This window comes from Microcaecilia unicolor, chromosome 8, assembly GCF_901765095.1.
Source record: "Microcaecilia unicolor chromosome 8, aMicUni1.1, whole genome shotgun sequence".
Taxonomy (NCBI): domain Eukaryota; kingdom Metazoa; phylum Chordata; class Amphibia; order Gymnophiona; family Siphonopidae; genus Microcaecilia; species Microcaecilia unicolor.
In genome coordinates, this window is record NC_044038.1 from 152,647,796 (window position 1) to 152,658,892 (window position 11,097).

An 11,097-nucleotide genomic window follows, 5' to 3' on the forward strand; every position below is an offset into this window, starting at 1 on the left:
TCGTCTCACAGGCCAGGAAAACAGTTGCAGTTCTTGCTCCGCAACAGACTCTAGCTGCATCTCTGTCCATTTATCCTGGCCCCTTACTTCTCTTTGCTTTATTTCTTTAGTGTTTTTCCTGATCATAATTTTCCTCAATTTATTGTATTTATTTTCAGATTCTGGTAACGTTTCCTTCAGTACCATTTCTTTTCTTTCTGAACTGACTGTCCATTCAATCTCTTCTGAATGTGCTGATTCACTTATTTCTGACCATATTAAATTTTCAGAACCATTTCTCTCAGGATTTATTTTCTTTACCTCATCAACATCTGCCTGGAGTTTTCTGTTTTCCACAAGGGGTTCCAAAATTTCCTGCTGCTCCAACATCTCCTCCTCCACCTGGAGCTCTTCCTCTTGCACAGGTTCCCTGTGTGGTTGTATCACCAGAGGATCCTCATTTACCACTTCTCCTTCTGGCAGCTCGACTTCATCAGAGTGAGAGAACAATATTGATTTAGGAAGTGATTCCTCCAACTCAGGAACTGAGGCTTTTTCATTTCCATTCCCCTCTGCAACTGCCCACTCTTCTTCAAACACCAGAACCTGTGACTCCACGTCCTGTTGAACACCCAAATTTTCCACAGCTTCCTCCTTTTTCCTTCTTTCTTCCTCAACCAACTTTTCAAACGCCTTCTCAATCTTATGTAATTTCTCTTCCATCAGAACCAACTCCTCAGACGAGGGTCACGACCTCAGTGGTCTGATAGACCTGGTACCACTGTGTTGGACTAGACCTGGGTTGCCGGACCCTTTCAACTTCAGGGCTTGACTCATATTCCCACAGGCCTAGGTTGCTGCTTCTGGTTGCCATGGACCTCTGCATCCTGTCATGATGGAGGTCTTCCACTGCCCACTCAGCTCGGCAGTGTCGCCAGACATGACCTGCTTGACCACACTTGTGACATATGGGAGGCCTCCGGTCCCTGCTTCTGGTTGCCATGGTCCTTGGCATCCTCTCATGATGGAGGTCTTCCACTGCCCACTCAACTCGGCAGTGTCGCCAGACATGACCTGCTTGACCACACTTGTGACATATGAGAGGCCTCCGGTCCTCTTGAAATGAGAACCTCCCAGCATTCTCACACCACTGTCCATGATGCCAACCTGCATTTTTTCTGCAGTATTCTTCTTCTGCCCAGTAATCTTCTCTATTATAATCTGTTCCTCGATCCCAAAATCTTCTCTGTTTCTCCATTCTGCGGCTGGGAGTGAACTCAGACCCTCGGGGGACCTAAAAATTAGCCGGAAAGAACCCACTGATACACGTTCCACAATACACTTTAAATTTACAGGCAAGGACACCCCCAGGGTGTTAAGTGGGGTGATTTATCCTGTCCGTGACGCCAATTGTAAACCCCCTAGTGGCAGAGCAAGGTATTAAAATGATGGTACCAAATATGTCACAGTGTTTCCCCAAAATGACCCAACACCAACCAGGGAGTTTAACAATAAAAAGAAAATATTTTTTTATTAGTTGAATTATATTTAAATGCTAATGAAATCTTACCAACTTGCAAATTTAACATATGTATTTCAATTACAGGTTTGTAACACAAATCAGTTTAGAAACATTGGGAGCATTATCAGATAAGTAGAAATATTAGTTACACAAATCATTTAAGTACATTCAATTTTGCAACACACTAGACTCTTCAAAGACTCCCCTCTCCTGTCCCTCAGACCCCTGGAGACCCCCAAGGATCCCAACATATAAGTTTTCCTCTACTCTTTTTTTCTTCTTTTAGTTATCTCTCACTTATTGTTCAGGTTTCCTTTACTATTTTCTCTTATGTGCTTTTTTTTTTTTTTAATAGTTCCAGTCACTTAGCTGCTCTCTTTGTTTTCTCTCTCTGGCTCTCTTGGACGGTGGGCGCCTTTTCTTTCAGGTGATGATCTCCAGCATCAACTTTCTTCCAGTCTTTCCCTAGTAGCATGTTCTCACCAATACAGCTCCTTCCCAACTGCCAGCCTGAGCTGTTTGTCACTCTCCTGAAAGTTCCATCAGCATGCGGAACACTCAGCGCATGCACACAGACTACTCAGTTTCACTGCACTGCTGCTCACTGTCTCTACACCAGATCTAGAATGAGCCAGGTAATCTTTTAACATTTAACCTATAGGGTTACATTAAGCTCCGCCTTAAGGTGGAGCTAAGGTCTGAACCTTGTCCTTTATTGAGGAGGGTAGCGACGGACTGTGTAGGCTGATTCAGAGGTGGTAGCTCAGGTTGATAACTTCCCCCCTTAGCGCCAAATGATTGGGGGAGGGAGGCGTGAAACCTGGAAGCAGGTCCACATGTATAGTGGGAGTGTAGGGGTTGTGCCAGGTTGTAAAAAAACAGAAGGAAAAGTCTAGGATCTGGAAAGGTGTGGAGTAGGAATAGTGTTTGTGATGCCAGTTCAAGTTAAGTATGAAAATATAAGTATAGATTAATTTATCAGTATATTTACTGGCATAAACCTGGCCGTATTTAGCATATACTGGGAGAAGAGGCATCAGAATCAGCATCCTAAATGTTTGGGCCAGCCCAGTACCTGGAGGGCCTGGGTTTATTTATTATTTATTTGTTGCATTTGTATCCCACATTTTCCCACCTATTTGCAGGCTCAATGTGGCTTACATAGTACCTTAATGGCGTTCGCCAGTTCTTGTATGAACAAATACAAGGTGTTATTATGGTAGAATAGGGTTATGAATGATAGGTATATAGTGAATTTAAGGAGGAAGCGGGAAGTTGGGATATGTCCATAACGATCTTTGGTTTTGTTGTGTTGTGGGTAGTCAGTCTTATGTTGGGTCAGTGGGATATGTCTTCCTGAATAGGTTGGTTTTTAGTTCTTTCTGGAAATTTAGATGGTCATACGTTGTTTTTACTATTTTTGGCAATGCGTTCCATAGTTGTGCGCTTAAATAAGAGAAACTGGATGCATACGTTGATTTGTACTTGAGTCCTTTACTACTTGGGTAGTGAAAATTTAAGTATGTTCATGTTGATCTCATTGTGTTTCTGGTTGGCAGGTCTAAGGTCTGCCATGTATCCCGGAGCTTCGCCGTAGATGATTTTGTAAACCAGGGTGCAGATTTTGAAAGCAATACGTTCTTTGATTGGGAGCCAGTGCAGTTTTTCTGAGGGGTTTGGCACTTTCAAAACGCGTTTTTCCAAATATAAGCCTGGCTGCTGTGTTCTGAGTGGTCTGGAGTTTCTTTATAATTTGTTCTTTGCAACCCACATAGATTCCATTGCAGTAGACAGCATGGCTTAGTACCATTGATTGGATCAAGTTGCGGAATGTTTCCCTCGGGAAGAATGGTTTCACACGCTTTAGTTTCCACATTGAATGAAACATTTTCTCTATGGTAGATTTTGCTTGGTTCTCTAGTGAGAGGTTTCGGTCGATTGTTACTATAAGAATTTTCAGGCTGTCTGCGATGGGAAGGGTATAGCCTGGGGTGTTTATGTTTGTGGGTTTATATGTGTTGTATTGGGATGAGATGAGGCAGTGTGTCTTTTCTGTGTTAAGTTTTAATTGGAATGCATTTGCCCATGAGTCCATGATGTTCAAACCGAGCTTGATTTCATTGGTGATTTCTGCTAGGTCGTGTTTGTAGGGGATATATATTGTGACATCATCAGCATATACGAATGGGTTAAAGCCTTGACTAGTGGGGTCATCATGAGGTTGAAAAGGATTGGTGATAATGGTGTCGGTGATAATGGTGATCCTTGCGGTACTCCGCAGTCTGGTTTCCAAGGTGGGGTGTTTATGTTTGTGTTAGCTTTCACTTGATATGTTCTTGTGGTTAAGAAACCCTTGATCCATTTGAGTGTAGTTCCGCTGATTCCAAAGTAATCTAGGAGTCTTAGTAGTATTTTGTGATATACATTCAATTCTTGGGTAGGTTTCCATGGCCTACCAGGCTGAAAATGCCAGGGAGGGTGTTTTATACAGTGTTGAGTAGCTGGGTCTAATGGTCTCCGTGGTACAGTGGTGACTGAGATGAGTGTGTTGGAAGATGATATAAAATAGGGGGAAAGCCCTGCATAATTTGCAAATGAACTGTTATGGTGCCAGATTCATCCCATGTCCAGTTGAGTTGGAAGCCCAAAGGAGGAGTAGCAAGCTTCCTCTTCAAAAATAAAATAAAAAACAAGAAACCAATTTTTTTTTTTTTTTTTTTACCTTGGTGTACATCTGACCTGTACATTTTCTTCTGAGTGGGGCATTGTTTGTTGAGGGCTGCCAACCTTCTGTATTGGGAACCTTGGCTCTGTACTTCCTGCCAGAAAGGAGAGCAGATATTTTTTGATTGTGGGGAGGAAAGAGTATAACATTTTTTTTTGTGTGTACTTTGCAGGGTATGGCTGTTATTGACTTGAATAGTATTAATCTGCAAAAAAAAATGTTTTTATTGGAAATGGAAGCCCTGCACAGATGTGCCATGATATGAGGTTTCAAGAGTATAGGTTCAGAAGCAAAGTAAGTAAAATATTTACACCTGCTTTGGAGCAGATGTAACTGTGCAAGAGATGTGTGCTATTCAGGCTGATTTTATAATGGTCATAGGCACCTATGCTGATTTTGGAAAATAGAAATATCCACCACAGATCAGGATATATCAATTAATAAATCCAACCCAAAACCTGAACTCTTTTACTAAGGTGCACCAAGCCCTGATGCGGGCTTAGTTGTGCTGAAAAAGGCTTACCGCGGGATGTTTTGTATTTTAATTAAATTGCTAGTGTTGACCTATAGGGCATGACAACACTCCTTTATAGTTGCACTCACTAATTATGTACACCTGTTACGATTAAAGATTCAATGTAGACCGGTTATTCCACGGCTTGCTGAATGATATTGTGCGTCAACAAGAGCTATCGCCTTTTTCTGCACCTACTACATAGAATCGACTTCCAACTGAACCGCAGCTCCTTGTGACCTTGGTCAAGTCACTTAACCCTCCTTTGCCCCAGGTACAAAAACTTAGGGGCCCTTTTACAGAGCAGCGGTAAGCCCAATGCAGGCTTACCGCTCACTGTTCTGGGACTACTTCCGGCCTAGCGCGGTAGTCCCTTATTTGTCCTGTTTGTCTGTCTTGATTAGATTGTAAGCTCTGTCAAGCAGGGACTGTCTCTTAATGTCTAGTGTACAGCGCTGTGTACGTCTAGTAGCCTATAGAAATTATAAGTAGTAGTAGTAGTAGTCTTTAGGATTCTGCACAAAATCTTGCTACTCTTTGTCCTTCTTCTTTATTTGTCCTGTTTGTCTATCTTGATTAGATTGCAAGCTCTGTTGAGCAGGGACTGTCTCTTACATGTTTAGTGTACAGTGCTGCATATGTCTAGTAGCACTATAGAAATAATAATAACTAGTAGTAGTAGTAGTCTTTAGGATTCCAGAATCTTGCTACTCTTTGGGATTCCGGAATCTTGCTACTCTTTGTCCTTATCCCTTATTTGTCCTGTTTATCTTGAATAGATTGTAAGGTCTGTCGAGCAGGGACTGTCCAGTGTACAGCACTGCATACATCTAGTAGCACTATAGAAATGATAAATAGTAGTAGTCTTTGGGATTCTGCACAAAATCTTGCTACTCTATCCTTCTCCCTTATTTGTTCTGTTTGTCTATCTTGATTAGATTGTAAGCTCTCAAGCACAGACTGTCTCTTACATGTTTAGTGTACAGCGTTGTGTATGTCTAGTAGTACTATAGAAATGATAAGTAGTAGTAGTCTTTAGGATTCTAGAATCTTGCTACTCTTTGGGATTCTGCACAGAATCTTGTTACTCTTTGGGATTTCGGAATCTTGCTACTGGTTGTTGTTCTCACAGAATCTTGCTATTCTTTGAGATTCTGGAATCTTGCTACTCTTTGTCCTTATTCCTTATTTGTCCTGTTTGTCTTGATTAGATTGTAAGCTCTGTCAAGCAGGGACTGTCTCTTAATGTCCAGTGTACAGCGCTGCGTATGTCTAGTAGCGCTATAGAAATGATTAGTAGTAGTAGTTAAGCACATATTATAGCTTAATGTAGCTTAGTAAAAGGGCTCCTTGGTTTGCTAAGATGCACAGAACCTCTGTTGCTGAGTTGCTTTCATTTAGGGGTCCTTTTACTGAGCTGCAGTAAGCAAAATGTCTTACTGCTTGGCCTGCTCAGGCATCCTGCAGTAATTCTGGCATTTGCTCACACTTCCCATGCGCTAAAAAATAGTTTTAATTTTTTAGTGCTGAGGAGGGGCGGGGGGGGGGGGGGAATGAAGAGTAGGCGTGTTCTGTGCTAATCATTTAGCGCAGCAGATAAACTGCCACTTGCTAACCGATTAGCGCATAGTTAACACATGAGCCCTTACAGCCACCAAAATTGATGTCCTTAAGTGCTCACATGCACTAATTGGAAAATTAGCGCATGGACATTATTGCCAAAATAGAAAAATTGGTCATTTACCGGCACTGCTAAAAGAGGCCTTAGTGTGCGGGAAAGACCTGCGCTGGGGTTAGTGCAGACCACTTTTTAGTGTTGCTTAGTAAAAAGGCTCGTAATATTGTATTCATTTATTTATTCATTGAGTAGTCCTGCCCCGAGTGCGCGCGTTTGTGTTCATCTACGATGGAATTCAAGAAACAAGCCAGTAGCTTGATCGATAGGTTTTTGGCCCGTGGGTATCCCATGGGGATCCTCAAAAGAGCATATAAAAGGGCCCTGTACGCTCATCATCCTTGGCTTCTGTCCACTGGGCAAAAGACCCTCCATAGCCCTCTGGCTTGTGCTATTCCATATTCTTCAAAAGCCTCTGGTATTTGTGCTATTATTCACAAGCATTGGCAGGTTCTCTTGGTGCACCCTGAGTTTAGCGAGCACCCCAGACTGGCGTACAGACGCCAGGTGAATTTGGATGAGTTGCTTAAAAGACCTAGCAAGAACATCGATACTGGCAGGCACTTTCCATGTGGAAAGTGCGTATACTGCCGCTATCAGTGGGACACTTCCATTATTCCTATCCCCCACACTAACAAGCGGTACATTTTAAGACATCACACCTCCCGTTATACTGAACGAGTGGTCTGTTGTATTGTTTGTCCATGTGAGTTGTATTATATAGGGCATACCAAAAGACAGCTTAAGAGCAGGTTAGCAGAACATATTAGTAACCTGCGGCATAATAAACAGGAAAATCCACTGGTAGCACATTGGATACAATATAATCATTCTGTGGATCAACTTCATTGTGCTGTAATAGCACATTTCCCTTCATTCAACAGGGGGGGGGTGATGTCAGTGCTAGCTTGCTAGCTATCAAACAGCGATATATTTTTTCGTGGTGGACGGTAGCACCCAATGGCCTTAAACTTGAAGTTAAATGGGTGTAAGGCAATGTCTCTTTAATGAATGGTGGGTGGGGTTGCGTTGTCAGCCATTTAAATTAGGTTAGTATGCCGTGCACAGTAACTCCTGGTGCGGCGGTCTGTGGCCCACTCCTGAGGGAGTTTCAATCTGGAGTGCAGCCGATCAGATTATTGACTCTAAGTGGTATTTCAATACACAGTGTAGTAGTGATATTAAAATGTGTGTAGTAATGGTGATAATGATGATATTATTGACATGTTGTAGATGTGATGGTGATTCCTCTTGTGAAATGTGGTCCAGCATTGGGGAACCGATATGAGTAGGAGACACCAATGGTGAATCAATGAATTGGTCACCGATTTCTCAGTACCTGTACAGTGATCTATAAGGACGCTTGTTGAACTAGCTGACTGCTTGTAAGCAGTTGATAGAGCATCAACATTTTAGTTTGTTCTTGTACATTTGGGACTAAACAACCAACACCTGTTTATTGTGTGAAGGCAGTGGCCATGTGGAAAACGTGGCGTTAATCACTGCGCTGGACAGACTGGGTTGTGTTCCTCTAATTGTCAACAGTGTAAAATTTGTGCAAAATGTAAATTAATTTAACAAGTGTTAGATATTGTATGTTTGTAATGTAATTCAGTGCAGTTCATATTATTAGGTACAGGTTGAGGACGGTGAATGGATGAAGTGAATGAGAGTTTTTAGGTAGTTGATAGTATCAGCTGTTGTAGGATTGACACTAAAGTATAACGAATAAAAGTTTCTTTTGCTATTTAAATTACACTGGAGTCTTTATGTGATAGGTTTTAAATTTGACTCTGGGAGTTGAGCATTGTCCCCTAATTAGTAGTATTGGAAAAGAAAACCCCCAGAAATGGCTTGCACGGCGGTAACCTGGCAGCAGTTGGGCATTGCCGCATGCTGCCCGGTTACCACCAGGTTAGCATGGGAGCCCTTATCGCCACCTCAATGGGCTCCTCGCCGCACGGCCATGCGGTAAAAGTTCTTTTACCACATGGCCATGTGTGTCTGGGGACTTTTTACCTGCTACGGTCCCTGGCATGTGGGAGAAACGGCCCCGCTACTGGCGCAGGACCCTTTTCCCCGCAGTTTGCTAAAAGAACCCCTGAGTTTATTAACACCTTTATTAAGAGATTCACCAAAGGCAGTGTACTACAGACATGGATAGTTGTATTTTCTGAAGTCGACAAGTAACTTTCCACTAGAAATGTGTCCAAGCCTTGAATCTGGTTTAATTGATATCTAATTGCCCTGATTATGACTATGAAACTGATTTCTCAATTATCAGTGTATTTTCCAATGGAATGAGTGAATTCTGAGCCTTGAGTTATTTTGCCTTCCCCAAACAGAGTGAGAACTGAATAATCCGTGCTGTGAATGTAATACCGCTGATGAAGTCTGCTTCTCCAAAGCTTGAACTCCTCTGACCCCGGCCTGGTCCCTAGGTTCTGCTTAGGCATGGATGAAGCTGCTCTGATGGTGCTGGCTAGCTACTGTACTTATGTTCAAAATCAATACCATACAGATTATCTGTGTCAGCTGTAAGAAAATCATCTGTTATTTCTTACAATTTATTTTTTGCTCTGTTAATGCTATTAAAAAAAAAAGGCAGAAAGGTAATCAATACCAGATAGAAAGCTGTCTGATGGGCATTGCAAGCAATGCAGTATGGGAATGTTCATTCTCATAATTAAAATGGGTTCAGTCGATCTCAATCAAATCCTTAGTGAGCAATTATACAATTTTCAGAGCCAATAGAGCCTTTGCTTTGGTCAGCTGCTGCTACTCAGGTACTGGAAAATGTACTGGATATAGAAGTGTCACACTCCTCACCTCCGTAGCGGGTCCGACGCTTCTCTTGGCGGCGCGGTGCTCGTGCACACGCCAATATCTCTCCTGCGCTCCATCTTGCAGGCTGCTCTGGGCCATGGCCCCACCTCCTTGCTCCACAGAGATTGGCCTCCGCAGATGGTCTCCTGCTCCCTTTCCCTCACTACCATTGGCCGATGACAGCTCTCCTCCCCAGCTGGTTCCTGCTGACGTCAGATGCCAGCACTATTTATGGAAAGCTCTTCCCCTGCTTCAGCTTCTACTTTGGTGTTACTAACTCTGTAGTCTGCTTCTTATCTTCTGGTCCCTCGCTACTGACTTGCCTATACCTGGATTACTCTCTTGACCTGCTGCCTGCCTGGCCGATACATTCCTCACCCCGCTTCCAGCTCCGTCCTGCAGGTCGCCCGCACCTAGGGGCTCAACCTCTGGGGAACGGCGGTCAGCGCAGGTGAAACCCAGGGTTGGCCAGCAGCCAAGCAGAACCTGGTCCGAGTACTGGGCTCATCAGCGCTGTACTTGGTACAAGAACTCACAAGTCTGACAAGAAGCCAGCTATGTGGGTGCAAGTGGGTGCTGATCACGCCTAATATTGAGCAAGCCCCTTTATTTGTATCCAAAGAGGGGTAATTTGTATTGTATTTGGCACCTTCAATCAGTATGAATTGGTGCCTATGCTGGGTTTTATTATTCAAAGACACCGAGCTGCTCTGCTGGAGACTCACTGAGGTCCAGAACAGAAATACCAGGAAGTGTAAGAGGCAGTGGACACTGCTAGAGCGTGAGGACACTAGTACTGAAATAGTGCTTTCACAAGTCAGGGTTTCCATGTCATCCAAGTGGACCCAAAGGTGCTGACCCAGTCATGGTGTGTAGGCATAACTCAGCATGCATGCTGCAGGGCAGAAGCAGGACTGAATCAACCTCTTTGTTATGACATGGATGAGGACGAGGAAGGCTTCCTAATCAGGACTAGGGTTTATTTGCAAGAACATGCATTTTCCCCGAGTCCTTTACAAAGAAGAAATCTCAGGGAGAAGCATTTCCAGCTTCTGTAGCATAGAAACTTACATACTGTGAAACGGAGCAGTTAGGGAGTTGCTCCTTTCATGTTTCTTCTCTTTGTTCTCTACTCTCCCCACTCCCTGAACTATTCCTACCTCCCAGTTTCACTCCCCACAAATACCCCACTACCCCAAAACTAATCCCTGCAACTGTCCCAATAACTCCCAAAACTATCTCCTGCAACTACCTTTCTACGCCAAACTACCCTACCTTCTAAAATTATCCACATTACTACCCCACTACTCCTCAAATTACCCCAACTAGTTCCCCCACCCTAAATATGCACACTCAACATCCCTCCCAAAGCTATCCCAACTACTTATCCATCTCCCCAAATCCCAACTATCCCCACCTAACCATCGTGACCCCTGTAACTACCCCCACCTACCCCACCTCATGCACCTTTTAACCCCAACCTACATCACCCCCATCCCCATCACCCCACCTAATCTCACTACTCCTCAACTAATCTCTATCTCCACTACCTCCCTAAAAGCTATCTTTCCATGATTACCCTATCCCATAAAACTTATCCCTCACCCCTCATGAATAAAGCTTCCTCCCTTCTCTCCTCTGAGTCAAAGATCCACACACAGACAGTTTTGCATTCTTTCCTACTTGTTTATATTGCTGTCACAAGAATAGTCATACTGGGTCAGACCAATGGTCCATCTAGCCCAGCATTCTGTTTCCAACAGTGGCCAATCCAAAGTACCTGGCAGAAACCTAAAGAGTAGCAACATTCCAGCTACCAATCCAGGGCAAGCTGCGGCTTCCCCCATGTCTATCTC